Source organism: Coenobita brevimanus, chromosome 4 (assembly GCF_032717465.1).
Source record: "Coenobita brevimanus isolate Jiangsu-jjx chromosome 4, ASM3271746v2, whole genome shotgun sequence".
In the NCBI taxonomy this organism is placed as follows: domain Eukaryota; kingdom Metazoa; phylum Arthropoda; class Malacostraca; order Decapoda; family Coenobitidae; genus Coenobita; species Coenobita brevimanus.
The window spans coordinates 38,894,197-38,919,984 of record NC_136957.1 but is presented as its reverse complement, the minus strand read 5'-3'; the positions used below and the strand labels follow the sequence as shown (position 1 = coordinate 38,919,984).

The 25,788-nt window shown below is 41.8% G+C and overlaps 1 long non-coding RNA gene across 1 annotated transcript; it reads right to left on the bottom strand.

The window, feature by feature from the left end:
- Positions 1–14,405: 14,405 nt before the first annotated feature.
- On the bottom strand, positions 14,406–19,652 carry LOC145395776 (uncharacterized). The gene is made up of 3 exons (XR_013896668.1): positions 19,535–19,652; positions 18,636–18,712; positions 14,406–14,485 (listed from the first exon to the last, which is right to left on the bottom strand). It is a non-coding gene; the product is annotated as an uncharacterized LOC145395776 (long non-coding RNA).
- Between the last annotated feature and the right edge of the window lie 6,136 nt (positions 19,653–25,788).

The following is a 25,788-nucleotide window of genomic DNA, read 5'->3' as shown; positions in this document are numbered from 1 at the left end:
TCGTAAATCACTCCTGGTCTTTAGCCAAACTTCCCTCTGCAGGGGAAAAGGCTGCCATTCAACCAATCCCTAAACCCAAAGACCCTGGTAACTACAGACCTACATCCTTCCTCAGCTGCCTCGGAGAGAAAGGACAAGAGGAAGAGGAAGAACAAGATGAAGAGTGAGAAGAGGAAAGGGAGGTACAGAAAGAGGAAGAGGAAGAGGAAACAAGAAGATGTGGAAGAAAAGAGGAAGAGGAAGAGAAAGAAGAGGATATGGAAGAGGAAAGGGAAGAGGAACAGGAAAAGAAAGAACAGGAAGAACAGGAAGAGAAAGGGAATGAAGAGGAAGAGGAAAAGGAAAATGGAAAAGAGGAAGAGGAAGAGGAAGAGGAAGAGGAAATGGAAGAGAAAGGAGATGAACAGGAAGAAGAAGAAGAGGAAGGTGAAGAGGAAAAAGAGGAAGAGAAAGGGGAAGAGGAATAAGAACAAATATGAGGAAGAGGAAAAAGAAGTGGAGGAGATAAAGGATGAAAGAGGAAAAGGAAAAAGGAAGAGGAAAAGGAAGAGGAAGAGGAAGACGAGGAACAGGAAGACGAGGAACAGGACGAAGAGGAAGGGGAAGAAAAGGAAGAGGAGGGAGAGGAAGAACAAGTATAGGAAGAGAAGAGGAAGAATATAAGGAAGGAGAAAGAAAAAAAAAGGAAGAAGAGGAGGAAGGGCAAGAGGAAGAGAAGGAAGAAGAGGAGAAAAGCGAAAAGGAAGAACAGGAAGAGGAGGAAGAAGAAGGGAAGGGAGGAGGAGGAGGTAAGGAGGAAATGGGGGAGGGAGAGGGGGAGAAGACCCCCAGGAATTTCCCGGGCTAAATAAAATCGTGTGGAGGTAACGTAGAGAAAAAATAAGTCACCCAAATAAAGGTGTTAATGGATACTCTCCCCCCCCTCCTCCTCCACGATGGTTCCCTCTCCCTTGCTGAATAAAATCGTCTGCCGCTACCGAGAGAGAGAGAGAGAGAGAGAGAGAGAGAGAGAGAGAGAGGAAAAAAAGAAGAAAAGAAGGGGAGACAGAGGACAAAAAGAGAGGAGGAAGAAAGGACCAAAAGAAGTAAGAGGGAAAGACGAGAGAAGAAAAAAATAGGAGATGGAGAGAGAGAAGAGAAAGAAAGAAGAAAAAGAAGAGAAGACAGAGGAAAAGAAGAGAGGCAAAAGATAGGAAAAAAAGGAAGAAAAGAAAGAGGGAAAGACAACGAGGGAAAGAAAGGAAGAGGGAGAGAGAAGGAGAAAAACAAAGAAGCAAAAACAAGGGAAGACAGAGGACAAAAAGAGAGGAAAAAGAAAGGACTAAACGAAGAAAGAGAGAAAGACAAGGAAACAAAGGAAAAGGGAGAGAGAGAAGAGGAGAGAAAGAAGAAAAAGAGGAGACATGACAAGAAGAGAGGACGAAGAAAAGACTAAAAGAAGAAAGAGGGAAAGCCAACGACGGAAAGAGAGAGAGAGGGAGAGAGCAGACGAGAGAAATATCAAGGAGATAAGACAAAAGAAGAGAGGAAGAGAGAGAAGCAAATAGGAAGAGGAAGAAAGAGGAAGAAGAGGGGACAGGAAGGAAGTCGAGAAGTAGATGAAAGGTGAAGGAAGAGAGAGAGAGAAGGCCAATAATGACGAGAGACGAAGAGATGAGAAAGAGATGAAGAGGATGAAAGATGAAGGGATGAGGATAAAACAGAGGAAGGGAATGAAAGGTAAATAGCAAGAGACACAGTGAAGGAAAGAAGAGGATGAAGGATGAAGGAAGAGTTGGGGATGAAGGAGAATAAGATGGAAGATGAAAGAAAAAGTTATGTGAGGAGGAAGGGGAGGGTAGTCGGCGATATATTGGTTAGTAACTCTCTCTCTCTCTCTCTCGTACCCTTTCCGCACCTAGGTCATTCAGACTCATTCTCTTCTCACGTCTTGGTTTTTAAATCAGTCAATCGAACTACAGCCATCCCTCCAGCGGCAGAGTTGCCAATTTAGCCGTTTTCCCCCTTAATTTCCTTTGGCAACGCTGTCATCGCCGCGAGAGGGCAGCACTTACAATGTCAACATGTCAAACTCCACAGAAGTCCTTTGATCTCTCCGCCTTTCTTTTCTCCCTCACTTTTTCCCTCATTCCCTTCACCTTACCAAAGCCTTCATTACTCCCCCATTCCTTGATTTCTTCAGTCATTTCCCAAGAAAGAGAGAGAGAGAAAGGCACATGAAACAATCGTCTGATGCTAGCAAGTTCCTATCGCGACCCTCCTATTTTGCCTCTTTCCTTCCTTCCATCTCTCCCAAGCCTCCCTCTCACCTCCACCCCTTCATCCCTCCTTTCATCTCAGGAGTCATATCAGGAAGGAGAGGGAGGAGGATAAATGAAGGAGCAGCCATAACAGGCCTAAGATACGGCCTGGCTGAATGAATGAGAAAGCCCACTCCAATCGTAATGGAAGAAAGGGATATATACAGTATATCTCTCTCAATACTCTACTTATATTTTCCCTTCCTTGTGAGATGAGACTATTTTTTAATAAATATCTGCTGCCTTTTTCTTTCTTTTCCCCCACCCATCTTTCCTAATATTTTCCTTCCTAGAATTCTTGTGTTCCTTCCCTGCCTCCTCCCTGTCTCATTGTCCTCTCCGGTTAACTTTTTGTATTCCTTTTTTGCCCCATCTCTCCTTCTTCTTCTTCTCCTCTGAGACTTCCTTTCCAGCCCCTTCTTCCATCTTTCCCCTTTTTTTCATTAATGCATTCTTTTTCTGCCCCTTTTCCTGCTATCTTTCCTTTCATTTTATTTTCATTAATGCATTCCTTTTCTGCCCCTTCTGCCATCTTTCAATCTCCTCCTCCTTTTCACCAGTCTCCTTCCCTCCTCTTACCTGTATAGGGATGTTCTCTACTGGTTCTACATCATATTTTGGCAGCTTATGACAGATCTTCATTTATATGGTGTTTGCAATACCTTACAGATTCTTTGGTTATACTTTTCATGTTATATGGGGCTACTCTTGGATCAGTACTATTCTTTAGGCAACTTACCTCACTCCAGTTACCTCCACATTCACTGACCTCAGTCCTTTGCTAGTTCCCTTTATATTATTTTGAACTACTGTATTTCCAACCTCCCGTTACCCACCAAAGAAATACCATTACTATATTACTGTACAGTAGACCAATTGGCCCATGCTAGTCAGCTCCTACACAAGTATGACTAAGTAAAAGAATAAGTCATATTCCCACTCATTGGGGAGACACCCAAGCACCTTTCCTTACCAGTTCATTTCTGCATATATCAATGTTCCCCTGTTTATGGTCACAAGCTGCCACCATTCATACATCAGTAAGAGAAAGAAAAAGAGTTGCGTAAGGTCAGCAAAACCCATCACTGAGACTCAGGTGCTGGACTGCCTCCTGTGCCAAACACTACTGCCCACTACTAACGAAGGCTCTCTCATTTACCTGATCCATTATCCTTTCCCTGCCTTCTTGTCTACAGGAGTATACTTTAAGTGCTCGGCAGCAGATCACCATCCTCCTTTCAGGGGATGCTGACCACAAGTCCCCTGAGTTCATATCTAGCTGAGTGAAGTGAAAATAATACATGAAGCTAAATACTGAAGGAGTTAAATACTCAAATCAATGATGCCATCCTTTTTCTGAAGGAATCCCCAAACTGAGGTGAGCCATGGTACTGTACACATGGCTTGTATTCTCATCAATTAAGCAAGCTCCCTAGCCCTTAGCTATATATTTTTGGAAACAGTTGGGTAATAGGATTTTGTACATTTTTTACTTAATCGGATACATTTATGTGAAGCTACAGAACGCGGTAAATGTTTTTAGCGTATCTAATACAGCCACGATTCCGGGGGCTTGAATGATGAGTGAATGGAAGCTCGGCCCATTGGACTGGGCAAATTTGGGCTGTCTGGACATTGCTACTCCTCACCCTGCCCTAGGGTGGGAAAGGAGGTCCGGATGATGATGGTGATGATGTACATTTTTTAGGAAGTGTATGGTGATATTTGAATTATTTAAATATCATACAAGAGGACAGCAAGGGTTAATAAGCAAAATAAATTGCTTGGGAAGAGGTGTTAGGGTGCTGCCTTAACGGACGAGAATACAGGCCATGATTTAAAGAACTGGCTAAGTACCAAGTCAAGAGAAGAACGTAACTGAGGATAACTGAAGAAGGCTGGCAGACAAAAACACAGACTGACAGAACACAGAACATAACAGGAGGAGGAGGCAGAAAAATGCACATAAACACAGAATATGACACTGACAGAACACAGCACATAAAGAACATGGAAGTGTGGCTACAAAAACCTGGAAGAAGAAAGAACGTAACTATGAACATGCAAATTTAACTGCAAAAAAGCTGGCTGAACAAAACATACACAAAAAACATGAAAGGATAACTGCAAGAAATTGGAAAAACAATAAGCATATGAGGGGGAAACTTAGGGTAGGTTAGTCCATGCTAGGCTGCTCCTGTAAGTGACTAATCTATAAGCACAAGATGTAAATAGCAAAGAAAACTATCACACAAGTGGATTGCCCAACCTACAAGAGGCCACATTATAAGTTGTATGGAAGGCACTGTAGCTCCTTTTTGTTAGTGATTTATCTTCCTTTTTGCAACTAACCATTCTCCTGCATCATTGTCTTCATTATTAGTTGCATACAAAAGGATACTGAGGTCCAATGAGAATGACTCACAGAGATGTGTTAAGTCTGCAAAAGCCACTTGTGATATGACTCTGGGAACTAAAATTTATATTTCCCATGACAGACAATTTATTTTTCACTGTGGGATGAAAATGACAAAAGATACAGATAATTAAACATTTCCTATCATTCTTACACAACTGCAGTCAACTAACATTCTCACACAATTGCTCAGACATCTAACATTCTCACACAATTGCTCAGACATCTAACATTCTCACACAGTTGCTCAGACATCTAACATTCTCACACAGTTGTAGTCATCTAACTCTTCAGGGGGAATTAAAAACAGTTCAGTGGGGGTTAAAAAATAAATATTCTGACATTTATTTATGCCTTGACGGCATACCTTCGAGGTGGGAAATTCGCTTCTTGATATCTTAGGTGTGAGGCGCTTCATCTGACGCTGTCAGGCTGCATCAGATGGCACGGGTCTTCTTGGGCTGCAGATCCAGGGGCCTGAACTTCTTCTGTAGGTGGAAAATTCTGAGTTAATACTACATAGTTTTCAGCCAATGGAACAGGGTTATTCCTACAACATGGATAGTCATTGGCCTCTGGTTGCTTCCTCCTTACACACACACACACACACACACACACACACACACACACACACACACACACAAAGGAGCAATACATGACAAATGGAATTTAATGTGGACAAGTGTTATGCAATTAAGTTTGGTAAAAGTAAGAAAAGACCAGATTGGGATTATAAGTTGGGAAGATCAACCCTACACATAACAGAAAGGGAGAAGGACCTAGGAGTGATTATCAATAACAGACTATCTCCAGCTGACCACATCAATGAGAAGGTACGTAACATGTATACACTGCTTGCAAATACAAGAATAGCATTCACATATATGAATGAAGACATGCTGAGAAAGATAATAACATCATTCATCAGACCAACCCTGGAGTATGCATCAGTAGTCTGGAGTCCTCATCTCAAGAAACATATAGATCAATCTATTTATCTATTGGCAGACGCCATAATCCTGTACGGGGTGGCCATTTGACTCTGAGTTATTTGTTTTACAGGGAGGGGCACTAACCCTCCACCAACCCATTTGACAAGTAGGGAGCACGTATGGTTTGGTTATATGGTTACCATCCAGCGTTGTAAATGGTTTCTTGGCTTACAGGAAACCATTTGGCTTTTCAGTCAATGTAAAGCCACCTGTAAAGGAAAGAAAAGCAATAAGAAGTGACAGGAAAGATGGAAGAAATAGGAAGAGGAGGGCAGGCACAGAAAAAGAATGATAAAGGCTAAGGAAGAAGCAGGCAGCACTACATCAAGTGAGTGGATGATGGTCGCCACCACCTACCACTATAAGACTGAAAAAGTACAAAGGGCTGCTACAAGATGGGTACCAAGCTTGAGGAATCTAAGCTACCAAGAAAGACTAAATAAACTGAATCTACCAACACTACAGGAGAGAAGGAAAAGAGGTGACATGATTATGCTGTATAAATGCATATCAGGGAAGGAGAAAATAGACATTAATGAATATAGAACCTATGGGAAGCATCAGCAAGAGGACACTGCAAAAAACTACATAAAAAGTGAGGCAATAAAGACACAAGGAAATTCAGTTTCTCAAATAGGGCAATTGATCAGTGGAATGCACTACCAAATGAAATATTGTGTGCCAAAACTATTCACAAATTTAAGGATATGTATGATAAAAATGGTTTAAAACACAAGACAGTACAAGCCTGACTCATTCCTGTAAATATACAATCAGGTAAGAACACACACACACATACACGCACTTTAACGAAAAACGTGCAGGCAGACTGGAAGACCCACATCCAGCTGAAAGTACCAGCATCCAGGGCAGCCACTGTGCTTGTGTTATGCAACAGACTGTGTAGCTTCTCATTACTGTTCTTTCATTCATTCATTCTCATCCAATCATTACTGTTCTACAGGAATAAAAACTCATTTACAATTCATTACAACCAAATCCAAAGAGCCAATTTCCAAAATATTTTTTCATGCAACAATAAGTCTTTAAATCTGCACTAATTGTGTGAGGATGCGATATCAACACCACTCTGTTTGTATCGTTTATAAAGGCATGTTGGTGCCTTTATAAACGACACGAACATACAATATCAACCCCTCTCTGTTTGTATCGTTTATAAAGGCATGTTGGTGCCTTTATAAACGACACAAACATACAATATCAACCCCTCTCTGTTTGTATTGTTTATAAAGGCTCCAACATGCCTGTATAAATTAAACATCAATGCCTCTCTGTTTAACTACTACTACAACCATCACAACAACTACTACTACTATTACTACTACTACAACTACTATTATTACTACTACTACAACTACTACTATTACTACTACAACCATCAATACTACTACTGATACTATTACTACTACTACATGTACTACTATTACTACTTCTACAACTACTACTGTTACTACTACTGTACTACTACTATTACTGCTACCACAACCATCACTATTACTACTGCTGCTACAACAACTACTACTACTGCCACTACCACCACTACTACTACTAAAACCCTTACTACCACTACTATACTCCACTTCTTACACTAAGCCATGCTCTTACCTTCCTATCAGTCACCCCATCAGAGTCCAACTGAAGGCAGCACTGATGGAGTTCATTATGGGCCAGGTTGTGTGCTTTACTATCTATCTATCTATCTATTGACAGATGCCTTAATCCTGTAAGGGGTGGCCACAAACAAATCGCCTCCATGTCACCCTGTCCCCGCCATTTCATTGCCCTGCTCCCAGATCTAAAAAAAAAAGAGAAAAGAAAATCAATTAAATCTACTCACTGTACATCAAAACAAAGCATTATATATTGTGCTATCTGTCTGTCTATTTATGTCTGTCTACTTGTCTGTCTATTTACCCATCCATCTATCATTTATCAAGGCTCCTACATGCTTGTATGTGTAGGTCTTGCTCACCGGAAAGCTGCTCTCCATGCTGCTCAATCTCTAGCACCCTCTCTATTAGTCCCTTATCCCTGACGTCACACTTTATGACCTCATCTGGGTATTTATTTTTTTTTACCCTCTGATACACTGCCATACTGAACAACTTCTGCCTACCAGATTTCATTTATTCCCCAAACTGCTTCTCTCTGGAACTCGCTTCCCCAGAATACTTTCCCCCAAAACTTCAACCTACAGTAGTTCAAGTCCAAGTTAGTGTTATAGATTTTTCATGAATGGAGGACACTTGTTATCTGGAATATGGATTCTATTTTCTTTTCCTTCCTCTGTTTATCTTTGGTATGAAAAAAAAATTAAATAAATAAATTGCTTAGGAAAAGGTGTTTGGGAGCTTCCTCAACTGACAAGGTAGAAAAAAATAAACAAACTGCTTAGGAAAAGGTGTTAGGGAGCTTCCTCAACTGACAAAGGAGAAAAAATTAAGTAAATAAATAAATTGCTTGGGAAAAGGAGCTTCCTCAATTGACGGGAAAAAAAAAAAGGATAATGCTTTCTTCTCTATGATTTTTTAGTACAGCAAGACATACCAGTCACCTGTACTTGCTTGGGCAGTGGGCAGAGTGAGTGATGACAGGAGGGTGAATGATGACAGGAGAGAGATCAACACCGATACACCTTCCTTGATCACATGAACACGATCCTGAAAATGTAAAACAGAAATCATCATCACCATCACCACAACCACCATCACTGTTGTCATCATCATTGCAATCACTGTCACCATCATTATCTTCATCATCATCACCACCACCATCACTTTCATCATTACTGCTGTCATCATCATCACCCAGTTCAAGCCTTCAAAATCTTGGCTCAGCTTTACAGGTACAAAACTACTCATATAATCTTCACTTGACATCATCATCATCATCATCATCATCATCATCATCATCATCGGGACCTCCATTCCCACCCTAAGGCCGTGTGAGGAGTAGCAATGTCCAAACAGCCCAAATTTGCCCAATCCAATGGGCCACGCTTCTATTCACTCATCTTTCAAGCCCCCGGAATCCTGGCTCTATCTGATATGCCAAAAACATTCACCACGTTCCGTAGCTTCACATAAACGTATCCGATAGGGTCAATCCAGACACTGTCACGTTAAAAAGGGGTGCCAAATCCCTGATCACACACTTCTCCTTACAATATTCACCCAGCCAGCTCGATCTCTTGTCAGTTCCCTAGCCTCACTGACTTCCAAATCTCTCTTCCTCACACACCCATCCACCATATCTCTCCACCTTCTCCTTGGCCTACCTCACCTCCTCCCTCCTTCAAATTCGCTCAGATATACCTTTTTCACCACTCTATTGTTATCCATTCTTTCCACATGACCATACCACCTCAGTACACTCTCTTCGATTCTGTTGTCCACAGATTTCCTCACTTCACATCTTTCACGAATTACATTATTTTGTATCGTATCCACTCTCTGTACTCCACATACACTCCTCAGCAGTCCCATCTCCACTGCTCCCACTCATGACTTTTCATTTTCATGCCACACCATAGTGTCACATCTACATGCTAAAGTACTTTTCATATTTAACTGCACTTATGTGTGTGCCTGTGACACAAAATATTCCCATGGACTCCCTTGCTAAAAAACAAAAGGTACCATGATTGTCATATACATCTCCTTCCACATATTGTCCTTCTATCATACCTTACTTCCTTAACTTCCACACCTCATTTTCTCACATGTTCCTTCATGATATCCACCCATCATCTTGGCCTTCCCTGCCTCATTCCACCTCTTCTCATCAAGTGCACAAAATAAATTCTAGTCATACCAATACTGAAACAATACTCTCAATGAAAGGTAAGACTTTTGAAATAAGACCTTTCCTCTACAGTTCTGATACAGTACTGTAATTTGTAGTAACATACCAACAAAGCTGCAATCACTACAAAGAAATTGTATACATAGATATATATTTCCTAAGCTCCTCATAGATACATTTCCTATGCTCCTCAAGGATATTTTATATACAGTAAAACCTCTTTAAGTTGGAATAATAGGGGCTGAGGCCATTCTGACTTTACTGCAATTCCAACTTATGGAAAGTGTGAGGCCTCCTGACTAACCAGAAAAAAAAATCCCTTACCATGTTTGCAGAGGGTGTAATCCAAGCATAAGGAGGGAAGGCCTTTTGGTAAGATATACAGATGTTAAAGGTGTACATGATCACTTCTGTGCAACACTTTCACTTCTGTGCACCACTTTCTAACCATAATCACAAGTGCACTACCTTACACTTTGTATGCAGGCCTTAAGAACATTATTACACTTTATCTACACTTTATACAGGCCTTAATCACTACTGTTAAGCACTACTGTATGCAAAATTAATCACTATCAGAGTCACTGCAGAAAATTTGTGCAGGCAACTCTGACCAAACATGACACAATTGTGGAGGAAGCTGGGATATACCGGGATTCGGTCGCCATTAGAGGGAATTTTACATCTTATGTGTCAGTTTTCAGACTGGAAGCCACTATGGACCCTCACAGGCTAAAACATAATGACCCTGGTGCGTCATGCCGAGAGTGGGTTTCCATTAAACGGCTTAGGGGAGTTTTTTCCGGGATTTTTACAACAATTTTTTCAAAAAATTTATCCCATCATCCAATCCTATGTTGCCCCAAGAGGGGCGTAGGAGCCCGGGGTTAGGCAAGTTGGTCCTGATGTTTAAGATGACAAGGACCAGCCTCACCCATCCCTAAGTGGCATTATGTGAGCAATAAACCCCAACCACCCCTTGGCCATAAGCCTACACAGGCTCAATCCGATTGGAGGGCCTTAATTACCCACTAAACCACCAGGTGCTATAATTTGGTTATATGGTTACCACCCAGCATAGTAAATGGCTTCCTGGTGTACAGAAAACCGCTTAGCTTGACACTCAGTGTAGAGTCACCCATAGGCAGAAGGAGGAGGAAAGAACCAAGAAAAGAACGACAGAAGAGGGAATATACTGTATTACAAATTATTTACATTTTGAGTAGACATGCAGGAGAAATACACCAGATTACACTACTACTACTACTACTGCTACTACTGCTATCATATACCTTAACTTGGCCAAAACTGTCTTCAGTAAGCCATTTCATACACAGTTCAGTGGCAGAACAAGACAATGCTACAGCTAATTATCCTTTCCACAGCACTTGTTTGTGACTAGCAGCATATTCTATTGCTCATCTATTGTTCAAACTAAATATTCGAGATGCTAAAAAATTTTAAACCTAAAAGACCATAGCACTATTTTGATAGGGTTTGTTACAGCTCAGTTTTCAAGACTGGAAGTTGTCACTTCTAGACCAAATTAAAGTGAAAGGAGTACAGTATAGTATATTATAATGTTTATCCTTACAAGATCGTTTTCAGGATAAGGGACAGTTTATGCCAAGTTCAAGAAAAGAGTATGGCTGCTTGGTTTGATAGGTAGGCCTAAATTTGTCCTTGCACAGATTATTTGTAGCATTTCATTTTTTTTCATTCATCATCCTACATTGCCCCATGAGGAATGAAAAAGAAAAATGAAATGCTACAAATAAACTGCAAAAGGACAAATTTAGGCCTGCCTATCAAACTAAGCAGCCATATTCTTTTCTAGCACAAAGGCAAAAAGACTATGACAAATCTAAATCTCATCCATAACACTTCAGGACTAACATCATAGTCTAGAGTTACTCTTGTTACAGCTCAGGAATATGGATGGAAAGAGAATTTTAGGCCAGGTTAGAGTAAAATCTGTATACTGCCATTTACAGTAGACTGCTTCATCATGGTCAATGGCTCAGCAAACATTGCAGTCCCTTGATGCCAGGATTCCAGGGGCCTGAATGGTGAGAATGGCAGTGTGGCTCATTCAACTGGGCAAACACTGGTTAGTATCTCATTCCATCAAGTTTTCTTCTGTCTCTCTCTAGCCTACCTTGGGGTGGGAAAGGTGTGGATGATCCCAGTAACACATTAGCCACACATTCTTGCTCCCATAGCCAATCTTCTGACAATCGGTCATTCCCAAGACTATCACAAAGATGTGGTTGCATGGACATTGACTAGCCTTAGCTAGGAGTTAGGTGTGAGTCCATTGTTACTATACTTGTTTTACCCTAACTTGACCTAAAATTTGCCAAATCTCCATCTTAAATGCTAAATTGTAATACTAGACAAATACCAGAATATAAGGCTGGTCATGAAATGCTATGGGATGAATGCAGAACCATACCACCGTCTTTCTACCAATGAGCTGTGTGAAATAAGCCACTAAAGAATGAAAATATGGGCCTAGTAATTGTAACAGACCTATCGTCAAAATCACCCTCCCAATCTGACTACACTTGGCCATCAAGTAACTGAATAGGAGCTAGGGATCTTTACAAAGTTGTTGCATGGAATCTTGAGCCTTAGTTATGATTCTCCCTGGTTACTAGACAAAATTACCATCCTAATCTGACCACTTGGTAATCAACTAACTAGCAAGGGGCTGGGGGAATTTACCATGTTGCTGCATGGAATTTGACAAGTCTTAAGTATGGAATGTCTCCTTGATGAAGAGTCAAAATTACCCACCCAGTCTTACTACATCAGGCCATAAATAAACTGACATGGGGCATGGGATTGTTGTTAGATGAGGCTTTCTATGCCCAAAGATTTTTAGAATTTAATTTGTATTATCGTATCAAGGGCACCAACATCCTTGCATGCATCGGCCGTGGTCACCTAATGGCGGTTCTCCACGCTGCTTGATGGGTTTCAAGTCACGCCGGCCCCTAGTTTTGCTGGCCCTGGCCACTCTGGCCTCCCACCCTAGTCATACCGGCCCCCCTTTCCTGACAGAAATCCAGTCGTTACAGCTGTTATTATTACTCATTTTTAGCTAACCTAATTATTATTATTAGCTAAAGGTCGGAGTGACTAGGGCGGGAAGAGCTATGGGCCGGAGTGAGTCATTTCCGCTTGATCCACCATTACATCTCCTATGCAGCCACTTATCACAAACACTGACCAAGATGGAGTTATTTCCCACACCCTTGCAGCAAACTACACCTGGCCACACTTCCTCTGCTTTGACAGTATTGCCACCTGCCCTACATATCATCACTTTTGTTGGTGAAAGTCTGCTGTATGTATATCTAACCCCTCTAGAAAATCCTCTTAAGTTATATAAAGCCATATGGAAGTAGCAGGCACAAAAAAATAATGGATATGGTTACGGCACACTGACCAAAGTAGTATCCAGCTAAATGTCCCCTCCAGCAATAGTGTTATGATGGTTGTGGTTGCTCTAGTAGTGGCTATGATAGTTCTGGTAGCTGTGGTGGTGGTAGTCCTGTACAGCTAAATGCCTTGATGCCGGAAAGGTGCCCACAAATTACTTCACCTCCATGTCATGTTGTTTTTTGCCATCATGCTGTCCTTCCCCCCAAACTCACACCCCTGAAAAAGAACATTCATATAAGCCATGACACTAAAAACTCCAGGAAAAATATCAATGGGTAAGCTTTAGAAATACTCAGGAATGTTTGCAAGACACACTAAAGTCAATATTATCAGCATAAAAACAATTAATGGGAAGAAAAAGGAAAAAAAATCTTATAAAAAAATGTAAAAATCCTTCACCAGTCACAGCTCCAGCCAGGCTGACCAAAGCTGGCAGATTCCACCAACCTCTACATTCTTTCCCTCCACTTGTTCCCTGCCCCCTTCATCCCCCCACCAGTTCCCACCCCCTCCATCCCTCCCTTCATGTCCATTCTTCCTCCTTCCTGCCTCTCCTCCACCCCATCTCTCTCTCATTTCTTCCTTTCCCCTCCTTGTCTTTCCACCTCTAGTCATCCTTCTTCCCTCTACCTCTTCCTCTTACTGAAAAGCAGCTTCTTCCATCCCCCTCTCCCTCCTCTCTCTCCCTTCATCCCCCCCTCCTTCCTTCACTCTTATGTCCTCCTTCTCCTGTACTCCCTCTCCCTCCTCCTCCCTCCCCTGCAACATACAACAAGGGGGGGATTAGAAGCAATAGGAAAAAAAGGGTGTATTACAATACAGTAGTAGCTACTACTGTCTGTTCAGTCAGAGGTACATTTTTTCATTTACTTGATCAAAAAAAACTGCCTCCTGAAAATAAAATCACTTTAATCCTACTGGGGCTCCATAAGGCAGAACCTGGATGAAGAATGAATCCCAGCAGCAAACATTAAGTTTTATAGGTTGAGTTGATGAAAAAATCCAAGTGAAATGTGCCAATGATACACTTTCAATACAGGTGTCATTAGGCTGATGCCAACAGTTTCTCTGACTGCCAACAGGTTTTAATGTTATTTTGGGGCATCCTTAAGATATCTGAATAGACGGCTTGCTGTCCTACCAAAATTCCCACGGGACATTATTTTGCTGAACTTACTACATGACTAAAGGCCTCATTCCTACCTCACAACTATGACAAGCTGCAAAATGATGACAATCTGGGCCAAGTCAAAGTGAATGAACTATATATTCAATATTCAGCATGCAGTGTTTGATGACTGTCACATCCATTACTAACTTATACAAGATTCTGCCAATGGATGAAGAATTGGGTCAGTCTAATTTACCATCAAATTAGAATAGAATGTCCCAGCAAATGCCACCATCCAAGTAAACATTGGCCTGGAACATCTTGCTGACCAGTTTCATGGTGACAGGTTGGCGGCGCTACACCAATATGCTGGCTTCAAAGAGGGTGTTGTCTGCCCGGAAAAAAAAATAATAATAATAATCTATATACCTATCTATCTACAGCCAGATGCCTTAATCCCATTAGGGGTGAAAAAAAGTGATATTAAAATCTTCAAAGGGGGTGTCGTCTACCCTGAAAAAATAATAATCTGTCATTTCATTTTTGAAGGCTCCAACATGCTTGCATGTGTAGGCCTTTGTCACCTAATGGGGGCTCTCCAAGCTGCTCTATCTCTGGCAGCTTCCCTATTCAGTCCCTTATCCTTCGGGGAACATTCAATGACCTCATCACAGGTCTTTTTAGGTCTACCTCTTACAACCCCACCCCCAACATTAACACTTCTCACTTTCTGTACCCAATTGTCATCCCCCATCCTCTCCACATGCCCAGACCATCTCAATCTACCACTCCTCATCACAACACCAACACACTCCAGTCCCATCCTACCTCTCAACTCCTCCATCATAAACCTAGTCCCCCAGCCCTTGCACACAGAAATGCACAGCACATCCACATAACCACTGTCATTTCTGTGCGTTTGAGCCTGTGAATATCCTCTTCCTTCACTGCCCAGGCCCCACTACCATACAGCATTATAATTATGATAATAATATCAATAATAACCATCCATCCATTCATCACACAATAATAACAATAATAATAATAATAATCTATATATCTATCTATCTGTAGCCAGATGCCTTAATCCTATAAGGGGTGGGAAAACAATTATAATAATTACTGTACACAAAATAAATTTTTAAAAATGTATACAGTATCATTATCATCATCACCAGCACCATCTTCAACTCTGTCAATTCCAGGATTAACTGGAATGTGCCATATTCAAGAGGGGCTGTGAGGCCTATGAAAAAAAAAAAAAAAAAAAAGTGTATCATCATCATCAATATCACCACCATCAACTCAAACTCTTGCTATACATCATCATCATCATCTTCCCTAACTTTTCCCACCCTCTGTCAATTCCAGGGTTAACTTGAGCATGTTGTCTTCAAAGAGGGTGTTGTGTGGCCTGTGAAAAAAAATGTATATCATCAATCATCAGCAGCAGCACCACCACCACCATTATCATAATTTTTTTTTTCCCACCATGGTAAAATAAACTGATGCCTTTTTTTTTTTTTTTAATGCAGCACTACACCATCCACTCACTTGATGTAGTGCTGCTCTCAGGTGTCTGCCCTTTCCTCTCCCCCATCCTTCTTTCCTTCCATCCTCTTCTGTCTTTCCTTCCTTCATTCTTTCCTCGTCTTTCTGCCTACGGGTGACTTCACACTCCCTCTTCTGTCTTTCTTTCCTTCATTCTTTCCTCTTCCTTCTGCCTGTGGGTGACTCTACACTGAGTGACAAGCCAAATGGTTTCCTGTACACCAGGACACCATTTACTAAGCTGGGTGGTAACCATATGACCAAATTTTGGCACCTGGTGATTTAGTGGGAAATTACGGCACTCCAAACGGATTGAGCCAGTGAAGGTTTATATCCAAGGGGTGGTTGGGGTTTACTGCTCACATAATGCCACTCAGGGATGTGTGAGGCTGGTCACTTTCATCTGAAATGTCAGGACGAACTTGCCTAGCCCCGGGCTCCTATGCTCCTCATGGAGCAACATAGGATTGGATGATGGATGGATGGATGCTAGGAAGAAGGAACCAAAGGCCAGGAGCCCATAAACTGTTCCTTTCAAGGATATTGTGTAGGATACTGCCTGTTCACAGGCCCATCAGTATGATATGCTGGGCATTGCCGGATCCTCTTGAATCACAGCCTAAGGCATCAGTGGCAACCGTCCCCGCTGCTCGGCATAAAGCCAAGCACACACAGCTGTGTTTCTCTTGGCCCCCACACCATGCTTCTTTCCTCTTCTATCAATTCCAGGATTAACTTCTCTAATATTGATGAGATGCAGTTTGGGTTTATGCCAGGTAGGGGGACCACTGATGCCATATTCATTGTTCGACAGCTTCAGGAAAAATATATTGGTAGGAGAAGGGATCTTTATTTTGTTTTTGTTGATCTGGAAAAGGCCTTTGACAGAGTCCCTAGAGAGGTGGTGAAGTGGGCAATGAGAAAGCTTGGCTTGGAGGAGTGGCTGGTTAGGGTGGTTATGGCCATGTGTGTGGGTGCTCACACCCAGGTAAGAGTGAATGGAGATTTGAGTGATGAGTTTTCCGTGAATGTTGGTGTGCATCAGGGGTCAGTCTTGAGTCTCATGTTGTTTATCATGGTACTTGAAGCCCTTTCACGTGACTTTAGAAATGGACTCCCATGGGAGTTGTTGTATGCTGATGATTTGGTGTTGATTGCAGAGAACAAAAGGGAGGCGGAGGAAAGGTTTAGGAAGTGGAGAGATGGTTTGGGGCACAATGGTTTAAGGGTAAATGCAGATAAAACAAAAATGATGATATCTAGGGTTGGTGGCGGTACTGTCAAAGACGAGGGAGAGTGGCCATGTGCAGTTTGCCACAAGGGCGTGGGAAGTAATTCCATCTTGTGCGGTGTGTGTGATAAATGGGTGCATAAGAGATGTAGTGGTATCAGAGGTAGACTGCGAGATAATGCTGATTTTATGTGTATGGCGTGTCGGGGTGAGCAGGTGGAGATTGTCAGACGTGAAAGGATTGAACTTACTGGTGAATCTCTTGAGTGTGTGGAAGAGTTTTGTTATTTGGAAGATATGTTGTTTGCTGGAGGTGGGGCTGGAATTAGCTCTGTGGCTAGGGTGAGAAGTGGTTGGAAGAAGTTCAGGGAGCTCTTGCCTCTCCTGACATTGAGAGGACTCTCCCTACATGCTAAGGGGTCTTTGTATGCAGCATGTGTTAGGAGTGTAATGCTGTATGGCAGTGAGACCTGGGCAGTGAAGGAGGAAGATATTCGCCGGCTCAGACTTACAGAAATGACAATGATTAGGTGGATGTGCAGTGCGTCCCTGCGTCCAAGGCCTGGAGGGGCTGGGTTTACAATGGAAGAGTTGAGAGGTAGGATGGGACTGGAGTGTATTGGTGTTGTGATGAGGAGAGGTAGATTGAGATGGTTTGGACATGTGGAGAGGATGGGGGATGATAATTGGGTGAGGAAGGTGAGAAGTGTTAATATTGGGGGTGGGGTTATGAGGGGTAGACCGAGAAAGACATGGGACGAGGTCATTAAGTCTGACCTCAGGGTTAAGGGACTGAACAGGGAGGTTGCAATGGATCGTGCAGCGTGGAGAGCCGCCATTAGGTGACCAAGGCCGACACATGCAAGCATGTTGGAGCCTTTAAAAACGAAAGTGAAGCCAGGTTACAGTGAACATACTGTAGGAACTCTATCTCTATCTATCTATTGCCAGATGCCTTAATCCCATATGGGGTGGCCACAAACAAATCGCCTCCACATCGCCCTGTCCCCTGCCATTTCACTGCCCTGCTCCCAACTCACACACCCCCTCTCCCATATACCTCTCCACTCCATCCCTCCATCTCATCCTTGGCCTCCCCCTCCCTCTCTCCCCTTCCACCCCACTCACATACACTCTCATCGTCAGTCTCTCACTCTCCATCCTTTCCATATGGCCAAACCACCTCAATGTGCTTCTCCTAATGCTTTCTATCACAGCCATATCCACACCACAACACTTCTTCACTTCCTCATTTGTTAGTCTGCCTCTCCATGTAAAACCACATGCTCCTCTCAAATACCGGTAACTCATTTCCACTGCTCTCACTCTTGACTTCTGTCCCTCTAACAATGTCCAAGCTTCACTTCCATACATTTTAGTTGGTATCACAATACTGTCAAATAGTAACTTTTTTACCTCCATGCTCACTTCCCTGTTTCTTATCACTGCTTTCAAGGAACCAGCAACCTTTCTTCCTTGTTGTATCCTTTCAAGCACTTCACCCTCAAGTACTTAAATGTACTCACATTTTCCAATTCCTCACCATCCAACCTCGCTGTACATTCACTGACTTCACCTCTCTCAAAGACCATCACTTTACTCTTCCCTACATTCACCTTTAGATTCCGTTTCTTACACACTCTCCCAAATTCATCCACCAAGCCTTGCAGCTCCCCTTCATCTTCACCTAACAACACAGTATCATCTGCAAACAACAGTACAGGGAGTTTCCAAACACTGCCCTTCTATAGGAACTCACCCAAAGATAATGGTATTCCTGATCATGATGTTTTCTGTGTCAACAGCACTGACTCCTGCAGGGGGTCTTGTTGCAACCTGAAAAATTGTTGATTAGTTGCATGATGGCAATAATATGGTTGATGATGCTAATAATAATAATAATAACAATAACAATACTACTACTACTACTAATAATAATGATAATAATAATACAGGGAGTCCTGATGTTATGAGCAGTTACGTTTATGGAAACCAACTCATTAAGTGAAAGCTTGTACAGTATATAAAAGAGTATATAACCTAAGGGAAAAAAGGGGATTTGGTGTTTGACCACTGCCAGTATACATCTATAATGCTATGTAAGGCAATTTTAAACAAGAATAAAGGATTAATTATATCCAAAACACACACACATCATTAACATAATAACCTACTGTAGAATAATACATATCTACTGTAATGGAAGCATAAAGATCCCCAAGACATGCCACTGGAACTGCAGTGAAATCCACAAACTACAAACTCTGGTTAGTGACTGTGTACAACTCCTGTGGTGAACATGAGTGTAATAAGCCTGACTAATAAACATGTCAACAAAGCAGTATAAATTGAACTGAACTCAGTATTTCATTTAACTTCTTACGTCAACACGTAAACTCGTCACATATTGTCAGAACAGATTTTTTCTCACCCCATAACACAAACCAGTCACAAAACTCTTTTCACACTCACTGCACTAAGTGTGAAAACTCATGCATTTTACTGCTCCCTCACCATTAACCTCTTTAAGGATGGGAGAAATAGGAAGTGAGGAGGGCAGACACAGAAAAAGAATGATAAAGGTGAAGGAAGATGTAGGCAGCACTACATCAAATGAGTGGATGATGGTTGCCACCACCTACCACTGTTTACACTTACTGGTTTTAGATAATTTAATTCATTTTGGCATAACAGACAGTGCCAGGATTCCGGGGGCTTGAATGATGAGTGAATGGAAGCGTGGCCCATTGGAGTGGGTAAACTTGGGCTGTCTGAATGTTGCTACTCCTCACCCTGGCCTAGGATGGGAAAAGAGGTCTGGATGATGATGATGCAGAAGTGACGTGATTAATGAAGGCTATACCTAACCCCTGTAATAAGTCTCTCCTATGCCAAACAAGATCATTTGGAGATGGCAAGAAAAAAATACAAGAACAGGTCATCCCACTGAGGGAGTTGAAAACCATACAGTGTGTGACCTTGGGTTGTGTGGGTGACATGGCCCAGAGGCATACACAGACTCTCCATCACTATGCATCCCACCACTGGCTTGAACTACAGCTGTCACGGATGAAGACAGCAAGATAAATCATCACCATTACCATCATCATTATTACTATCATCATCGTCATCACTGTCACCATTTCCCATGTAACTGGCAGCAGAATATTCAAGCAATTATGGAAGGAGTGGTAGGCAGCCTGCACAGCTTTTGCTAAAACCAGCTTGGAACTGACCTGGCCACATGCCTGGCAACAAAGGTGTGATGCCCACAGATGTGCTGTTTGCTTCCTTTCTTCTTCCAGCTACTCCTCTGCAGGAAAAGAAGAATTAAGATTTTTCTTTTCCTACAAACTGGTCAAATCATAATTAAACTTCCTGGAAATGCATATTGGCTTATCTGTTGTGCAAAATGGTTTGTTATCTTATACCTAATGCAATAAAATGCAGAAAATATTCTCTCAGAAAATGGCATGTAGATAAAAAAAAAGAGTGTGATACTTAACATTTCAGGGAGCAAAGGTATTGAAATTTGGAAAAAAAAAAAAAAAAAGACAAAATGATCAAAATCAGAGAAGAATTATAGGAGTAGATGCAAAGAGAAGCTAGAAATAGTATGTTTTGAGAAAATAAGCATCAAGCTCGACTTAATTGTATAGGTTCGTAATTGATATAAACGCTATATGATGGATGAATGAAGTTGTGTGCATGCAGTGTTGCACAGGCTGGGTCTTTACCGTTTGTCAACCTCACTGCTGTTGCTTTTTGGATAGTGTATCACTGACAGGGTTTTGTCTGTCAGCGATGGACCCCTTCCCGTCCCTCAACAACTATCCCTAGCCAAGAACATACCAGGTACAGTCCTGTAGCGTTTTGGACAGTGGCGGCATGATGCCTTGAAAACAGCACCGCTATAAACGACATAACTTCCACGTGCGCAAGTGTTTGGGTTGACTGAGAGTAAAAGGTGGGTTTGCAGTGTTGCCAGGCGAAATCGTAGCAAATTCCGCCTGCTACTGGGTTTCATTCTCACTGCTTATACAGAAAGATTCCAATCATGCCACCACCAAACAGATATAGTAATTCATCAAGCACAGTTTGTTGACATTTGCCGGCACAGGTCTTGAAGAATTCGTAACATCCCTTCCTCGGCAACTTATTTTGGCCTGCTACACCTTAATATCCCCTAATATGGTGCTGATAGGAACTACGAATGTATTAAAAAATACCAATAACGTCAGAGAGGACAAGAAAGTGTAATATACTAAATAAATTGCTCAGGAAAAGGTACTAAAAATCCGTCCATTTCAACGAGATAACGGCTTAATTTTCAACCCCAACATGGGAGGCTTTGTAAGACCTCTTCCTCAGCGATTTATTGTGCATTTTACACCTTAATATTCTATTGTATGTAACTCATGCGACTGTGCCGATATTTAAATTAAGCCGTAATCTCTCACATAGGAGATTACATTTCCTTCTCTGTAAATTATTTTACACACTTGACCTTAATATCCTCTTGTGTGCTTTTTATGCAAACTATGGCGGTATTAGCAAAGCATAAATATCATACAAGGCAACAGAAAGCACTAATTTGCAAATAAATAGCTAAGGAGAAAGTGGTGTGAAGGCCACCATTCCAGCGATATTACGATTTAATTTTCAAGTAACTCTGATTATTCCGTAACACTTCTCCTTCAGTGATTTATTTTGCACCATGCACCTTAATATTCTCTTTTATTTTTTTTTTTTTTTTTTTTTTTTTGCCTATCGACCATTGGGGCCGGAGCCCCTGGTCATTAAGGCAAAAATATATATATGTATATACATTGATACATATATACATATATATACGAACATATATATATACATACATATATAAATATATATATATATATATATATATATATATATATATATATATATATATATATATATATACACACACACATCCATGCATATGAACATACACACTTTCATGCACACGTACATATATATACAGTATAATAATTTTTCTTATTATTTTTTTGTAGTTTTATTTTTATTATTTTTTTTATTTTTTTTTATTTTTAACCTTATATTACTTATAAACTAAAATGCCTAATCTAAAGACCCTAAAACTAATCACCTAACAGACAAATCGCTAACCTATACTAAATCCTACAGAGACAAATAGCTAGACCTACACTAATGGTAAAAATACCCCGACTTTACCGCAGCATTTTGTAAGTAGAAAATGGAAAACTTTGACCAGTTCCCTTTCGCTACCTCAGTCCATGTAATAAGGTGCTGGAATTTCCTATCAGCAAAAGGCATGGTATCACTTTTCTCTCATGTCATCTCAGTTTATATTTTTATTTTTATATTTTCCTTTTCCCTACTTTCATTTATTCTTTTCCCAATTTATATCCTCCACACTCCTACCTTCATTAATTCTTTTCCTCATTGTAATTTCCCTTATCAGGCAAATCACTGAGGATCCTCGCAAGCCTGTACTCAGAGCCGGTAGCATCAGTGGTTATAATCATTCCAAGCAGGAAAATTGTACACTTGAAATACACAGCCTCTTCGACTTATGGTCCTCCTCATCACAAAGGGTGAGGCATAAGTCTGTAGGCATATGGAAAGGACACATCTGAGGTTATCCTGTGTGTGTGTGTGTGTGTGTGTGTGTGTGTGTGTGTGTGTGTGTTCGTTATCGTGTTCGTGTTCTTGAGGCAGTTCTGCTTCATCACCAAACTAGCTCCCGTAACATCACTAACCAACACCGATGACTGGCACCTCAAATCACTACCTCCCTCGACCAGTGCCCAGTTATCAAGCCTCTTCCCCTGTATGTTGCTGAGAGGAGAATTGGGTGATATTTTTATAGCCTCGTGACTGACTTGAGATGGCACAGTACTCGTTACCAACAGTGTATCAGGCGCCTTGGTCATAATTCTTAGTCCTTTCGAAGAGATTATATTTAAACGATTCAGTTTAGGTTTAAGATGGATTAACTTGCCTACCTGCTTACCTGCCTGTGTGCCTGCCTGTCTGCCTACCTAATTACCTACCCACTTACATGAGTTCCTGCGTAACTGCCTTCGTGCCTGCCTGTTCGTCTACCTACCTGCCTGCCTACACACACACACACACACACACACACACACACACACACACACACACACAAAGGCTAGGGAGACATGTTTAAGGCTATTTAGTGATGAGATGAACCCCGTGATAAAACTAGCAAGGTTTTGTTTGGTGTGTCCTGCCCTCTGTTTCTCCAACCCAAAAACCTGTTTATTTATTTCCACATTAAGACAAACCCCCCATTTACCATATAATTATCGAAGTTCCTATTTATTCTCTTAGTTATTATTTAACTTCTATCTTAATTATCCACAGACTACCCCAAAGCTGTCTCATTATTACCATACTAATCAGATCCACCTCTTTCTCAGACACTCTTTCTCAGTGTAATTATTTATTCCAAAACCAATTTATTCTCCAGCTCAGCTAAACCCACCTTTATGTGTTAGTTTTATGTTTTTCCTTTTTAATATTAACTTGCCTTATTGTGAAACGTTTGGTGGTTATATAAGTGAAGACAAAGGATTAAGTAAGCAGTCCTAAACTCTGGTTGAGACAGAGAACGTTGATAAGGCAAAAGAATGATTATAAATGTATGTCGACCCAGCATCCTAGCCGTCAATTCTCCAAGTCTAGAGAGAGGGCCGAGGGAGCGCAGTGGTGAATGGAGTCAGTGTGGACCGCGAGTGAGCTAAGAGAGGACGGACGCCTCTGTCACTCCCTCCAGGGACAGAGTGTCGCGGCTGTGTTAGTGGTTCGGTTCCTTACTCTCCTGCAGAAGTCTCACCTCGAAGCCTCCTTCCACTCGTTCACAAATCTCAAAAGTCTCCTTGCACGGCTGGATTAAGCATGTGGGAGGCCCGGGGCCCGCTTGGAAGGGAGGCCCCCTTTCCAACTCCCCCAATGGCATACACCACAGACTGGTAACCTAAATCCTAATATATAAATAGCCCTTGTTACGGTATATTTCCCTGGTGTGCTTGTAAGTGTCGTGTCGCCTTTTGTTCCATATTACAGGTTGCAGTGTAGACTTCGGAGCTCCCTTTTCTCAGCGATTTATTGCGTGTATTGCACCTCGGCCTCTTACTGGATATTATTAGGAAAGTTGTTGTTTGTTTCTCGCTTTTTTCAGCTGGAATAATCCCTTCAGTAGGAGAGGCTTTATGTTAGAAAATAAAGCAGCGTAAAAAACGTAAATTCTGGTTAAAGAGGATCATGACCATTGTATTGTAATTGGGAACGCGAAGGGGAAGTCAAGTACTGTCCTATGATTTGACGGTAATTAAAGGGACACCTGTAATTAAAGGTGATTAGCCCACATCCCTCACTGCAGGTACGGAAAGGTGAGACGTGTCCTATCCTCATCAGGTATTTCAAAAATTGTCGTAACCAATAGGGAGCTTGTCTTTACATTTGCGCTTTCAGTTTTAATACTGAATCCTGGCAGCAGCATCCAGGTGACGTCCTGTTTATTCTTGTTGTTACCAGACGATTTTATTCAGCATAGGAAAGGTCTGTCGTACTGGAGGGGTCATCTCTTCCTGTTCTATAAGTCTGTCCTGTGTTGAATAAAACTGGAAGAAAATATTAAGGAATGAAGAAGGCATCCCCAGGGTCAGAGAGTTGATCAAGCAGACCTAAGTGTGTGTGTGTGTGTGTGTGTGTGTGTGTGTGTGTGTGTGTGTGTGTGTGTGTGTGTGTGTGTGTGTGTGTATCTTTTTCTTGCTGCCATGGACTCACCTAGGTATTCCACTGAGGCAAACATCATACCCTTATACTTAGCGGAGGGAACATATCGCAGTCAGGGGGTTCATCTGTCCATCCTCGAGTTTGGCATCAGTTGGGATTCGGAATAATCTTTTTAGTCGCGTATTCTCGTCAGGTAAGTAAGCTCCCTAACACCTTTTCCTTACCGGTTTATTTTTGCTTGCATCTCATTAATAATTGCTTGCATGCTATTTTTGCCTTCCATGATGGTGTTTAAAAGATATGCGCAATATACAGGAGAGTAGTAAGGCACACTGTGGAAAATAATTCGCTATGGATAAGGTGTCAGGGAGCCACCTTAACCGACGAGAATACAGGCCTTAATCCCATCAGTCTGAGCATTATTTCCTTCACTACTTCAGACAGAGTGGCACAAAAAAGAAGATATGGAGCGTTGTGGTGGCGCTGTGGATGTGCTGGTGTTTTTAAAGAGAATGGAGAATGCGAGACTGACTAGGAGAGTATGTGAGTGGGGTGAAGGTGGAGGGGGTGTGGGAGAAACCGAGGATGAGATGGAGGGGTCGGGTGGAGAGGTAGATGAGTGAGGAGGGTGTAAACTGGAGAGAAGGAAGCGGGATGGCAAAGGATAGAATGACCTGGAGACGATAGATTTGTAGCCACCCTTTCCTAGATTCAGGTATCTTACTATAATACTCGAAGACAAATTAGAAGAGGCCTGGTCTAAGCTGAATGAAAACGTGTGGGTGATAAGATACCGATGCCGAGAAACGTTTGTATATAGAAAGGATTAATAGGGGCCTTGTAACAAATTTACAGATACTGAATAACGTTTGCATATAGATGGGATTAATAGACATTCTGGTCGATATACCGACACTGAAAAACGCTTGCATATAGAAGGGGTTAATGGAGACTTTCTAACCACGTATTCAGCGTAGGTCAGACGGGTTCACCTGACAGCACCCCTCCACCTTACTCTCTTCTGCCCAGCGAGAATAAAACGGAAAAGACGTGATCCTATCGTATCTGGGAGTCCGGGGAGGTGCCAGATTCAGTCACGTTGTTACTACACGTGCGAATTTCCCGCTACTGAGTGAAATCTTCCCGGG